Below are 14578 nucleotides of genomic sequence, written 5' to 3' on the forward strand. Positions count from 1 at the left end.
CACGATCTAGGGGTGGCGAATATGCATTACCATCAACACGTCCTCGGTCCTGGGTTCAAGCTTAATCATTGTTAAGCTTTCAATATAAATCATGAGCAACGGCGGCCAAATACTGCCAGAGTTAGAAGTCTCTATTTTTTGCCAATGGCCTTATTAAAGAGGGCGGAGGAGCGGACGTAGGTTCAGGTCACTCTTTTTGCGCTTTGCATGCGAAACTGCGCCTAAAGGTGGAAGAATTAACCCTTTTCAATGACATGAGGATGTAGAAGGCAATGGAAACAACTCAATTAATGACGCTTAAAGTGTATCCACAGTTCATGTGGCCTGTGATTGAAAAAAATAATCATGATGATGTCTCCTATGGGAAAAGATTCCTTACTGGACCCCTATTGGGATCTCTAGGAGGAGACTGTCAAAATGTAACTGACCATTAGTAAGCGATTGAATAATCAATGAAAGGGTAATGTTCTACGAATCGGGAAGTGGGATGTCAGAAGTCTGAACGTATTAGGGAAGCTACAAAATCTTAAAAATGGAAATCCAGAGGCTCAGTCTAGACATAGTGGCGGTCAGTGAAGTGAAATGGATTGAAGTCAGGGATCTCTAGTCACACGAGCATAGGGTAACGTGAACAGCAGCAGAAATGGTATAATTGGAGTAGAATTCGTTATGAATAGGAAGATAGGGCAAAGGGTGAGTTACTGCAAACAGATATGTGATAGGAATGTTCTGAGGTAGAATCGCCAGCAAACCAACTCCGACAACAAGAGTTCACATGTACATACCGACGTCGCAAACAGAGGATGAAGAGACAGAGAAAGTATGTGAAGATACTGAACGGGTATTACGGTACGTAATACGAGATGAAAATGAAATAGTCGTGGAGAATTGTAATGCAGTTGTAGCGCGGAGGGCGAAGGTTAGAAGAAAGGGTTATGGGCGAATATGGGTTTGGTGGTTGGACCGAGAGAAGAAAAAGATTAATTGAGTTCTGTAACAAATAATAGTCAGTAATAGCGAGTACTCTCTTCAAAAACCACAAGACGAAGAGGTATACTTGAAAAACTCAGGAGATAGGGAAGATTATAACATGGACAGGCAGAGATACCGAAATCAGAAACTGGATTGTAAGGCTTACCCAGGAACTGATATAGACTCAGATCAGAATTAAGTAATGATGAAGAATAGCCTGCAGTTTAACATACTAATCAGGCAGTACCAATGGACAATGAAGTGACATACAGAAGTACTAAGGAATGAAGCGATACGCTTGAAGTTCTCTGAAGCTATATAGCGATAATGTCTAGCACAGTTGGCATTTCACATGAAGGGGAATGGATACCTCTAAAAGGGGTAGTCACAGAAGTTGCAAACAAAAACGTAGAATCAAGGAAGGTAGCTGTGAAGTAATCGTGGAAAACAGGAGAAGTAATTCAGTATATTGATGAAAGAAGTGTAATCTGACAATTTATTATGACCATAACAGCTTTCCAATCTCACAGATACGTCCCATGACTTTTTTCGCTCCGAATTTGTTTTTAGGACGAATGATAGTGTCTCACTACCGTCTCGCACTATCTTTCGTTGTCGCCGTCTTAGTGCGTGGATAGAATAGAAGATGTTGTCTTAGGACGCTAATATGAATAAGCAGAATTGTACTAATGTGTATATTTACTTTCTTAATTTATATTATTTGTCTCCTTGTCCACGTCTGATGATTTTCTGTAAATATACAACTTGTTAATCGATGATGCAATGAATCGGCTGACGTTGTGACAGTCTTAAGTGCTCATAGCACGTTCCAGAAAAAGAACTATCTTCATTCAATTGCATGATAATGTGGCGACTACCACACACGTCGATCGCAGCCGACGCGTAAAATTCGCGCCAAACACAGACATTATTCTCCACTGTTCGCTCGGTAGTCACAGAGAAGAGACCCGTCGACTGTGATTCTCATACCTACCTTTTTACTCTTTGTTGTTGATTCTCTTTTATGCATTCCCTTACTTGACAACCTGTTATAGGTGAAAGAAATAAAAAAGAAACTTGAGTTCAGACTACGTTAGTTTCCGATTTCTAACTGTGTTTGCGTGGGTACACACCTACTTACGCAACACTGGTGACTCAGACTGCAAAACAAACAGCAGATACGAATATGGACAGGCCAGCAGTATCAAGACTAGCGGTTCGCTTACCACCCTTTTCACCACACAACCCAACGCTGTGGTTCGCACAGGTAGAAGCGAGTTTCACGTACGCGAGAATAACCGCAGAAACAATTAAGTTTTCCCTCGTAGTAAGCCAACTCGATCATCGTTACGCAACTGAAGTTCAGGATATCTTAACAGCACCTCCGACAGAGGATGCATATGAACGGTTAAAGATTGAACTGATACGACGCTTAGCCGTTTCGCAACAAGATAGAATCCGGCAAGTATTGACGCAAGAAGAAATCGGTGACCGGAAACCTTGGCAGCTCCTGCGCCATCTCCGCAGCAAGGTGGACCCCGGCATGATTCCAGACAGCCTTCTGCGTACCCTGTGGAGTCCCCGCCGGCCATCGCGGGTAAAAGCAGTCATCGCCTCGCAGAACGAGACGTCACTGGACGCGGTAGCAGACCTCGCCGACCACATACTGGAAGCGATCACGCCGAAAACACAGGTCAGTGTTGTATACATGCCTGTCAGCGTAGCAGCTGCATCCACTATAGTGTCTCGGGCGGATTACGATGCACTAACCGCCAAGGTCGATCTCCTATGCACACAGCTCTCGAAACTAATGTCGAATGGCATCATTGTCAATCAGAGAAGCCGTAACCGACGACGACATGGAAATCGTCCTGCATCGCAATCTACAACCGAGAACAGACAGACCATTTGTGGGTATCATAGTCGGTATGGAGTCCTCTTTCTCAAAATCGGAGAGGAAAGTGGCAGTAGACGCTACCTCCTACCTTCCTGCATCTCGACGCCTTTTTATAACAGATCGTGCGTCATCATCATCATCATCATCATCATTATAATTTAAGATTGATCATGCCTTTCAGCGTTCAGTCTGGAGCATAGCCCCCTTATAAAATTCTTCCACGATCCCCTATTCAGTACTAACATTGGTGCTTCTTCTGATGTTAAACCTATTACTTCAAAATCATTCTTAACCGAATCCAGGTACCTTCTCCTTGGTCTGCCCCGACTCCTCCTACCCTCTACTGCTGAACCCATGAGTCTCTTGGGTAACCTTGCTTCTCCCATGTGTGTAACATGACCCCACCATCTAAGCCTGATCGCCCTGACTGCTACATCTATTGAGTTCATTCCCAGTTTTTCTTTGATATCCTCATTGTGAACACCCTCCTGCCATTGCTCCCATCTACTAGTACCCGCAATCATCCTAGCTACTTTCGTATCCGTAACCTCAACCTTGTTGATAAGGTAACCTGAATCCACCAAGCTTTCGCTCCCATACAACAAAGTTGGTCAAAAGATTGAACGGTGCAGAGATAACTTAGTCTTGGTACCGACTTCCTTCTTGCAGAAGAGAGTAGGTCGTAGCTGAGCGCTCACTGCATTAGCTTTGCTACACCTCGCTTCCAGTTCTTACACTATGTTGCCATCCTGTGAGAATATGCACCCTAAGTACTTGAAACCGTCCACCTGTTCTAACTTTGTTCCTCCTATTTGGCACTCAATCCGTTTATATCTCTTTCCCACTGACATTACTTTCGTTTTGGAGATGCTGATCTTCATACCATAGTCCTTACATTTCTGATCTAGCTCTGAAATATTACTTTGCAAACTTTCAATCGAATCTGCCATCACAACTAAGTCATCCGCAAATGCGAGACTGCTCATTTTGTGTTCACATATCTTAATCTCACCCAGCCAGTCTATTGTTTTCAACATATGATCCATAAATAATATGAACAACAGTGGAGACAAGTTGCAGCCTTGTCTTACCCCTGAAACTACTCTGAACCATGAACTCAATTTACCGTCAACTCTAACTGCTGCCTGACTATCCATGTAAAGACCTTTAATTGCTTGCAAAGTTTGCCTCCTATTCCATAACAGAACAGACAATAACTTCCTCCTAGGAACCCGGTCATATGCCTTTTCTAGATCTATAAAGCAGAGATACAATTCCCTGTTCCACTCATAACACTTCTCCATTATTTGCCGTAAGCTAAAGATCTGGTTCTGACACCCTCTAAGAGGCCTAAACCCATATTGATTTTCATCTAGTTGCTCCTCAACTAATACTCGCACATTCCTTTCAACAATACCTGAGAAGATTTTACCCACAACGCTGATTAAAGTGATACCTCTGTAGTTGTTACAATCTTTTCTGTTTCCATGTTTAAAGACTGGTGTGATTACTGCTTTTGTCCAGTCTAATGGAACCTGTCCCGACTCCCAGGCCATTTCAATTATCCTGTGTAGCCATTTAAGACCTGAAAATTCACTGTATTTTATGAGTTCCGACTTAATTTCATCCACTCCAGCTGCTTTACTGCACTGCAATCTATTCACCATTTTCTCCACTTCCTCAAATGTGATCCTATTTCCATCATCATTCCTATCGCATTCTACCTCGAAATCCGAAACATTACTGATCGTATTTTCACCTACATTGAGCAACTCTTCAAAATATTCCCTCCATCTGTCCAAGGCATCCACAGGATTCACCAGCAGTTTTCCTGACCTATCCAAAATACTTGTCATTTCCTTCTTGCCTCCCTTTCGAAGAATGCTAATTACACGCCAGAATAGTTTTCCAGCAGCTTGACCCATAGTTTCCAACCTGTTTCCAAAGTGTTCCCAAGATTTCTTCTTGGATGCTGTAATTATCTGTTTGGCTTTGTTTCTTTCTTCAACATAACTTTCTCTGTCTACCTGAGTTCTAGTATGTAGCCATTTTTGATACGCCTTCTTTTTCCTTTTACAGGCTGCCTTGACTGTGTCATTCCAACAAGCTGTTTGCTTCATCCTACTTTTACACACTACTGTTCCAAGACCTTCTTTAGCCACTTCTAGTACTGTGTCCCTGTACCCTGTCCATTCCTTTTCCAATGACTGTAATTGACTACATTCAACTAACTGGTACCTTTCTGAGATCGCTGTTACGTACTTGTGCCTGATTTCCTTATCCTGAAGTTTCTCCACTCTTATCCTCCTACATATGGACCTCACCTCCTGCACTTTCGGCCTCACAATCCCAATTTCACTACAGATTAAATAATGATCAGTGTCATTAAAGAATCCCCTGAATGCACGTGTATCCCTAACAGCCTTCCTGAATTCCTGATCTGTTATTATATAGACAATGACAGATCTGGTTCCCCTGCTTTCCCAAGTATACCGGTGAATGTTCTTATGTTTAAAAAAGGAGTTTGTGATTACTAAGCCCATACTGGCACAGAAATCCTAGAGTTGTTTCCCGTTCCTGTTGGCCTCCATATCCTCTCCTAATTTACCCATAACCTTTTCATAGCCTTCTGTTCGATTTCCAATCCTGGCGTTAAAATCACCCATGAGCAGAACACTGTCCTTGTCCTTTACTCTAACAACTACATCACTGAGTGCGTCATAAAAACTATCCATCTTATCTTGATGTGTCCTTTCACAATGCGAATATACTGACACAATCCTAATCTTCTTGCTAGACACTGTCAAATCTATCCACATCAGTCGTTCGTTTACATACCTTATTGCAACTACGCTGGGTTCCATTTCTTTCCTGATGTAAAGCCCTACACCCCACTGTGCTATTCCTGCGTTGACTCCTGACAGGTAGACCTTGTATTCTCCCATTTCCTCTTCTTTCTCACCCCTTATCCGAATGTCACTAACAGCTAAAACGTCCAGCCCCATCTTACTTGCAGCCTCTGCCAGCTCTACCTTCTTCCCAGAATAGCCCCCATTGATATTAATAGCTTCCCATCTCATTACCATTTATTTGCCAAGTCGTCAGGCAGAAAATTTTTAATCGACCCCGATTCATACCTCAGTATGCTACCAAGACAGTCCTTGCGTTGTTGCCGGCCGCGCACTGCATTTAACTTATCCGCCGCCAACAATTCGCAGATTTCAACATACGGATTACAACAAGAGAATCTGAACTTGGGACTCCGTAGAGATTTTAAATGGAATTTCATGGTAGCAGACGTCACAGAAGCAATACTTGGAGCTAATTTCTTATCACACTTCAGACATTTGCTAGACTTGTCTAATGCTCGCCTGATAGACAGTCTCACCAACCTATCAACGCCTTGTTATTATTGTGACACAGATTATACCAGTATTAAGTTAATTCAAATGGCAGACGCAGAGTAACGCGCAATCCTAGCGGATTTTCCTGAATTAAGGAAACCGCCAGGAGCACAGCAGAAAGTGTTGCATGATACAGTACGCTAGATAAAAGCCTGTGTCATGTCGACCTAGGAGACTAGCACCGGAGCGCCTCGCTATAGCTAAAGCGGAATTCGAGCTAATGCTTAAAGAGGGAATTACACTCCCGTCATCCAGTCCATGGGCGTCGGTCTTACGGCCTTACACCTCGTACCAAAAAAAGGTGGAGCCTGGCGTCCGAGTGGCGACTACAGAAACACTGAACGCCAGAACTATTCCGGATCGTTATCCTGTGACTTTGTTAAGGGACTACAATCACGCGGTGCAGGGCGCCACAGTCTTTAGTGTGCTAGATTGCGCAAAGGCCTATTCACAAGTTCCTGTAGCGCCAGAAGACGTACCAAAGACCGCCATAATAACACCCTTTGGATTGTTTGAAAGTAATTTCATGACGTTTGGTCCGCGAAATGCCGCACAGACATGGCAACGTTTTCTGGATTCTGTATCACGAGGATTGCCCTTCTGTTTTGCCTACTTGGATGACGTTCTCATATATTCCGCAAACAAAAAAAAAAAGGTTCAAATGGCTCTGAGCACTATGGGACTTAACATCTTAGGTCATCAGTCCCCTAGAACTTAGAACTACTTAAACCTAACTAACCTAAGGACATCACACACATCCATGCCCGAGGCCGGATTCGAACCTGCGACCGTAGCAGTCGCGCGGTTCCGGACTGAGCGCCTAGAACCGCGAGGCCACCACGGCCGGCTATTCCGCAAACAATGAACAGCACAAGCAGCAGTTAAAAGAAGTACTCCAACGCTTAGAAAAGTTTGGAATAGTGTTGAATACAGCGAAATGCCTGTTTGGCCAACCTGAAGTGGAATTTCTAGGTCTTCGCATATACGCTACAGGTTCAGCAACCTTACCCGGATACGTTGAGGCTATTCTACACATGCCCAAGCCTACTTCGGTCAAAGAATTAAGAAGATACCTAGGCATGTTAAATTTTTACAGAAGGCATCTACCACGGACAGCTGAACAGCAGGCACCGTTAAACGCGTTATTAGCCGGCCCAAAGGTTCGAAGCAATGCAACCATACAATGGAATGAGGAATTCGATGCAGCATTCGAAGTGACTCGTCAGAGCCTGGCTCAGGCCGCACTGCTGGCACACCCTAAACTAGAAGCACCTTTGGGCACCTTTGGCCCTGGTGGTGGACGCTATCCAGTTTGGTGTTGGTGCAGCCCTGCAACAATTGGTGGATGGCGCATGGCAACCTCTGGCACACTATTCGCACAAGTTGTCACCAGCACAACAACGCTGGAGTGCTTACGATAGAGAACTTTTGGCTATATATTTAGCGATCAAACACTTCAGACCACAAGTCGAAGCTCGTGATTTCGCAATTTTTACCGGTCATAAACCCTTGACTTACTCATTCAACAAGAACAGTGACAAATGCTCTCCAAGGCAGTATTCTCAATTGGAGTTCATAAGCCAATTCACCACAGACTTACGCCACATCTCAGGTTTAACTAACGTGGTAGCTGATTGTTTGTCACGAGTATCCAGTATAACACAGCCTGTAACTATGGCAGGACTAGCGCAAGCCCAGCAGGATGATGATGAGCTAAATACCCTGTTGAGTGACGACAACACGGCGTTGAAGTTACAGCTAGTTGACGTGGCCGGGGAAGACGTACGACTACACTGTGACGTACAACATGGTCGATCACGCCCTTACGTTCCAATCACACATCGCAGAAGAGTGTTTGATTTTACCCACGGCCTATGTCACCCCGGTGTTCGAGCAACTACCAGACTGGTGTCCAAAAGATTTGTATGGCCAGGAATAGACCGCGAGTGCCGTAACTGGACTAGATCTTGCCCACGCTGTCAGCTATGCAAAGTGAGCAGACACGTGCGCCCTCCAATCGGACAATTCCCGGATGTCAAGGCACGCTTCTACCACATTCATTTGGACCTCTTCCTCTATCAGATGGTAATCGCCTCATGCAAACAATCTTTGACAGGTATTGAAAGGTGGCTACACTGTGCCACTGCGCCAGAGAGTGCGCCAAAGAGTACTATTAAGCCGCCTCCACAGTGCGTGTTAAGAGATCGTAGAAGTCAGTGCGTGTTAAGAGTTCATGGCAGTCAGTGCTTGTCGAGAGATCGTAGAGGACAGTGCTTGTTGAGAGCTCGTTGTAGTCAGTCGTACCGAGATGTGCTAGTGGGCACTGCTTGTCGTGAAGTCGGAGTGAGATGTGGTAGTAAAGAGTGTTGTTCCATGTTTTATGCAGTTATTTGATGGGAGAGATAGCAGATGTTATTGTAATGAGTGCATTTCGTCAATATATATGAAGGTAAAACTTACAATGTTCTTTTATTAATTGTGTATCTGAAATAATGTGTCACTACAGGTTCAGTCAACAAAGCATCTGGCTTGTGTTCTTGGATTAGAGTGTAATTGTGATTTTCTTGCGTAATTATAGTTTTTCTAATTTTCTTTTGTCACGTCAGTATAATTGGTATTAAAAAATTCTTGTCTGTTGGAGAAGAACCGTGCCAGATGTGGACGTTGAGTCACACTCCCACATACAGAACAGTTACATTTGTGCTTGGATTTTGTAGGTTTTATAGTTGCTGGGGACTTAATTAATTAATTGTGTTTACGAAAATCTACTTACATTGTTTGTTGCAGTCAGATAGCGTAATAATACTAGTCAGGGCCAACCGATTACGAGACTTACGTAATCGGACATACTAAAACTAAAAATCATTTTCAATCTTTTATTTAATTAAGCCCCCATGCACGTGGCGACCGCTGCTTCGGATCGTCCCTTGGATTCTTCTGATTGTGAAAATTGTAGACTGTAGTATTGTTGTAGTGATTTGTAGTTTATTAATTGTAGTCTATTTTGCATGTGTAGATTTGGTAATTGGCATTCTTCTAATGGTATTTTTCAAAATTTAATTTTTATTGCCTTGTACACGCGTTTGACAAATTAGTGCAATTATTTCAATTGTTCGATTGATCGTGTCTGAGGGAGACATTTCATGTGAATAGTATTGTTGGAGATAAGGAGGCATTGTGTGTAATTTTCGTACAGTGACGAATCTTTCGTATATTTTGTAAATGATTACGCGGTCAATGAAACAGGCAAAAATGATGAATAGTCAGAATAACGAAATTGTTAACATGGCGAACTCGCCAACAGAGGAAAACAGTGTCATGAGTAATGTAGTGGAAAACAATTTAATAAGCAAGGAAAATAGTCCGGTAACAGTTCAAAATGTTTCTCAATCAGAAAATTCACAGATTACGAGATTAACGACAGAAGAGATAAAGCAGTTGATGGGTGCTATACTAAATTTGGAATCTGAATTAAAAACAGTGGGATCTGAATTAAAAACAATTAGAACTGGGATGCAAGCAATGACAACACGGTTATGCTCAAAAATAGGAACAATTGAAACAGAAATAGGAACAACTAAAACCGAGATGAAAGCAGTGGGATCACAGTTACGATCTGAATTAGAAACTGATAGGGGAACAATGGAAACTCAGTTAGGCTCACGAACAGGGACATGTTTCAAATACATGAAAGACGAATCAAATAAAGAAATTAGAGAAGAAGTACAACCGATTTTGAAGGCTCACAATAATAGCTTAATTTCAACAGAAATCAGACAAGAGGAACAGGGCAGGGAACAGGAAGAAAAAGATCGCGTAATAGTACAGAAATTTTCAGAGTTAAATTTACAACGTGCAAAAGATAAGGAAGAAATAATTGAAAGAAGCGAGGAATCCGTACCAAATGACAGAATAAATAACTTAACGCAACAGTGTGAACAGTTAACTACCAAATGTGACAACACCGAAACCCGAGTCGCGACATTTACAGAAGACGTAAATAAACAGAAAGAACAATTAAGTGACTCATCGGAAAGAGTTGAGATGATCGCAGATAAATTAACAAGTGTTAGTTTAGCAGAGGGGTATGAAGAAAGTAATTTATTTCATTTACGAGAAGCAACAAGAGAGCGCCAGGCGCGTGAACTTAACAACAATCGACATTCGGACTGGGACAGACGCGGTAGGTCTTTGTCGCCACGAGGCGAAAACTTTGATTATAAACACTTTTTGACTGTCCGGAAATTTAAGATCTTCCGAAATTCTAAGAATGACATCCATCCATGTGCATGGTTAGATCAATTTACGTACGCACTTCCGCCAAATTTGCCATTAAGTCACAAACTTGAAATTATGTGCAGCTATTAAGGTCCTCAGGGGATTCACTACTCTAAGTGAATATGTGCCGTAGCGAGCATAGGGCCCCGAGCTGTAGTGGTGCTATTTCTCTTTTAGTTTTCTGCACCGCTGCCTACTCTTTTACTATTCTTTGCATCTGTCAAACCAGCTCTTCTACTATCAATCTATCTAGACAGTAGATAAACAATAACCGGATATGACAATTTACCTAAATGAGATTTGGAAAATTACTGTTTGAACTTATTAAAGTCCTCAGGGGATTCACTACTCTAAGTGAATATGTGCCGTAGCGAGCATAGGGCCCCGAGCTGTAGTGGTGCTATTTCTCTTTTAGTTTTCTGTACCGCTGCCTACTCTTTTACTATTCTTTGCATCTGTCAAAACAACTCTTCGACTATCAATCTATCTAGAGAGTAAGTAAATAATAACCTGATATGACTAATTGTACCTAAAAGTGATTTCGTAAATTACCATTTGGACTTCTGTATCTTCAGCAGCACTCATTCGTAGCTTAAATGAAATTTTACCTGTTTGTCTTCGTGACAATATTACTTCTTATGTTGACGACATTCTTATCGCTAAACGTTCTTGGAGTAAGCACAACAAAATTTTGGATTCATTATTACGTATTCTTGCACGAGTTGGCATGACAGTGAACTTGGAAAAATCTGAATGTGGTCGTTCTCAGGTGAAATTTCTCGGTCACATTATTTCTACAGAAGGTATTCTTCCTGATCCAGAGAAACTAGATGCTAGTCAGTCCGCAATGACATTCTTTTTAAACGAAAATCGGTCGACAACTCCGTTTGGTTAGTTTGTATTCCTGATGAGTGGGTCAATAAATTGATTTGGTATACGCATTTCAGTTATGCACACTTTGGTCCCAGAAAATGCTTTCATAAATTACGAGAAAATTGTTACTTCAGTAATATGGAAAAACGTATTCGATCTGTTCTTGCCAAATGTAAATTATGTCAAATGGCTAAGCCTCCAACGATTTCTCACAGAGCACCGTTGTTTCCCATCATTCCAGCGAAATTAAAGGAGATGGCTGCAGTCGATTTGTTTGGTCCAGTGGTTAGATCTACTAATGGTTTTGCGTACATTTTCGTAGCAGTGGAACTGACGTCAAAATATGTGTGTTTTACACCTTTACGCAAAGCAACAGCTCGTTCAGTATCCAACGCTTTTATCAAACATTTTGTTAAAGAAGTCGGTCACGTTGATAAGGTTATATCAGATAATGGATCACAGTTTCGTTCTAAAATTTGGCTTCGTACTCTTCAGCGTCGTAAAATTAAACCAATTTTCATTTCACTTTTTCACCCTCAATCTAACGCTTCAGAGAGATGGATGAAGGAAATCAATAAATTGTGCCGTCTTTATTGTCATCAGAATCACAGAACTTGGGATCAGTATCTTCATATTTTTCAAAACATTCTGAATGAACTTCCTAATGACTCAACTTCTTTACCGCCTCTATTGATATTAAAAAATAATGTACCAACAAATCGCATTTCTGAAATCGTTCCTTTTCCGCCTTCACGGAAACTGCGGCATTCTGAAGTTGTCAACCTGGCTCTACGAAATATTGCGTCTGCGGCTGCAAGAAGAGAGAAATCAGCTAGGCGTCCTGGTCGTTTAAAAAATTTGTCGGTTGGTCAGAAGGTATTAATTAAGTCCCACCGTTTGTCTCATAAAGGAAAAGGCTTGTGTCGCAAATTTTTTCTGCTTTATAACGGTCCATATAGGGTTCGCAAAATTATTCATGATAACACTGTCGAAGTAGAAACTCTTAAATCACGACGCTCTAAAGGAATACATCATATATCAAATGTTAAAATTTTTGTGGAATGACATACTTTTGAGAAACCAACAGCTAGATGTAAACACGCAGAGAGTACAAGGATACCGCGCTGTGTTTTGGCGGCGGCACATACTCAAAGCAACAGTCAAGTCTGCGCGCCGCACAAGGCAGTCGTTGACCGCGAACAATAGCTTCCGACGTCACGCGCCCACAGCTGATCGAGCGCTCAGTGCGAATGCACTGACAGCCGTAAACAAACACACAGTCTAATTTCTCCGACTAAATTCTGTATAAAGCTATAAGGACTTGTTGAATTGTGTTATTAACATTCAGTATTTTGCAGGATACGGTGTATAAATATTTAAGAACTTCAGGTAAATTCTGTGCGTGTCCGACGTTAAGACGACTTGCTATCGAGAAAATTTCAGAAAGAATGTAATTTCCAAGAAGAAACTAATAAACTAAAAAGGTAACTATTAATTGAGTTTATTTTTTAGGTAACATATTTCCACTTAGGTACGTACTTTAGACGTAATTTGCTGCTCGCGATTACGTGATTCATACTTTGTGCTAAATTTCATGTTCTATGAATTTACGTGTGAAGCGACGTGCTTGCGTACGTTAACTGATTTTGACAATTATTGATTAATGAACAGGGTTGTTATTTGTATATATTATGCATCGCTTGGCTGCACTGCTATTTCACTGATGTCATATTTTTTAATTATGTGCCTGCTGTGCTTATTTATTTAAATTATAATTGTCACCTGATTAGTTGTGCTGATATGTATGTAAGTTATACTTTGTGATTTATCTGCTTGGGCCTCCATGTTTACTTGCTAAGATGACATATGAACATTTATTTGCTTAGGCTGATATGATGCTAATGACTTGTTTATTACGTAAGATATATGTTTACTGCTATGCGTATGGATTACATATTTACACATTTCTGTTTTGTTGTCATAACTACTCTTTAATTTGGTGTATAGAAATGCTGATATACTGTGTATAAACATAGAGTTTAGGTCACACTATGGTATTAATTATAGATTGTTCGCTTGGCAGAGCCTCGTTGTAGGAATTGTGCTGCATCCACTTGCTGACATTCTGTTCTCTGCTGGTATATTTACTCGCTATTGCAAGTTTTGCTTACGCTCAGTGCCTTATATTTTAAGATAAGAAAATGAACTGCTACAATTCGACGAACAACATTAGTACAAGAAACTTCATAGAAGTCACATGAGCTGGAGGTTTTATGGAAGCTGTATAAATGTATGCTAATAGGAAGGAAGCTAACGACATGACAGACCAAAACTAGGTTTAGACCATTGACAGTATCACACTGCATTTTTCGTGAGCAATTGAAATAGGAAGTGACACTTGACACAAGAAATACTCCACATGTTTGCTTCTGCCATAATTCTTGAAGTGGTGTACACACTGTGAAATATTATGATCATTCACACTCCGTAATCGTACTTAATTACTGAGAGTTATTCGAACTAAGTCTGTTAGAGGTCAGGTATGCATTTCTTTTATTTAATGATGGACAAGGAACCAAAATGTATCTTATAATTTATAATGAGTAGAAAATTTGGGTCAGATGGATTACACAGAGGTTGTGTGTGGACACTGTGTCTTCGGATTGTATGGGATGCTGAATTGAAGTTGCATTAGGATTTTATCAGTACTTGTTCGAGGAGACTGACTAGAGGAAAGAGTTGTTATGGAAGTGAAATGATATTGGTGCTGAGGTTTATATGTAGCGACGTATTATTGAGGTATTGAGAGTATATGAAGTTGATGATTATTGGAGTTTTTGTGGACGAGAGGTAAGGTAAATGATATTGATGATAAGAGTTATATGTATCGACGTATTGAAGAAGTATTAGTGACGTATTGAGATTATGTGATGCTGATGATTATTGGAGTTTTGGTGGATAAGAGGTAAAGTAAGTGAGGAGCATATTTTTTTTTGTTGGTCTATGGAACAAGGAGGATGAAGAGAGCAGACTAGAACACTAAAATAGAAGGAAGATAGTCCATACACACACTTTGTTAAATCACTAAGCAGTATATACTTTTTTTTGGAGAAAGGAAGTAATTGCATATCTTGGCTCACTGACAGTTTTTCAA

The sequence above is a fragment of the Schistocerca serialis genome, chromosome 8, assembly GCF_023864345.2.
Source record: "Schistocerca serialis cubense isolate TAMUIC-IGC-003099 chromosome 8, iqSchSeri2.2, whole genome shotgun sequence".
NCBI lineage: Eukaryota > Metazoa > Arthropoda > Insecta > Orthoptera > Acrididae > Schistocerca > Schistocerca serialis.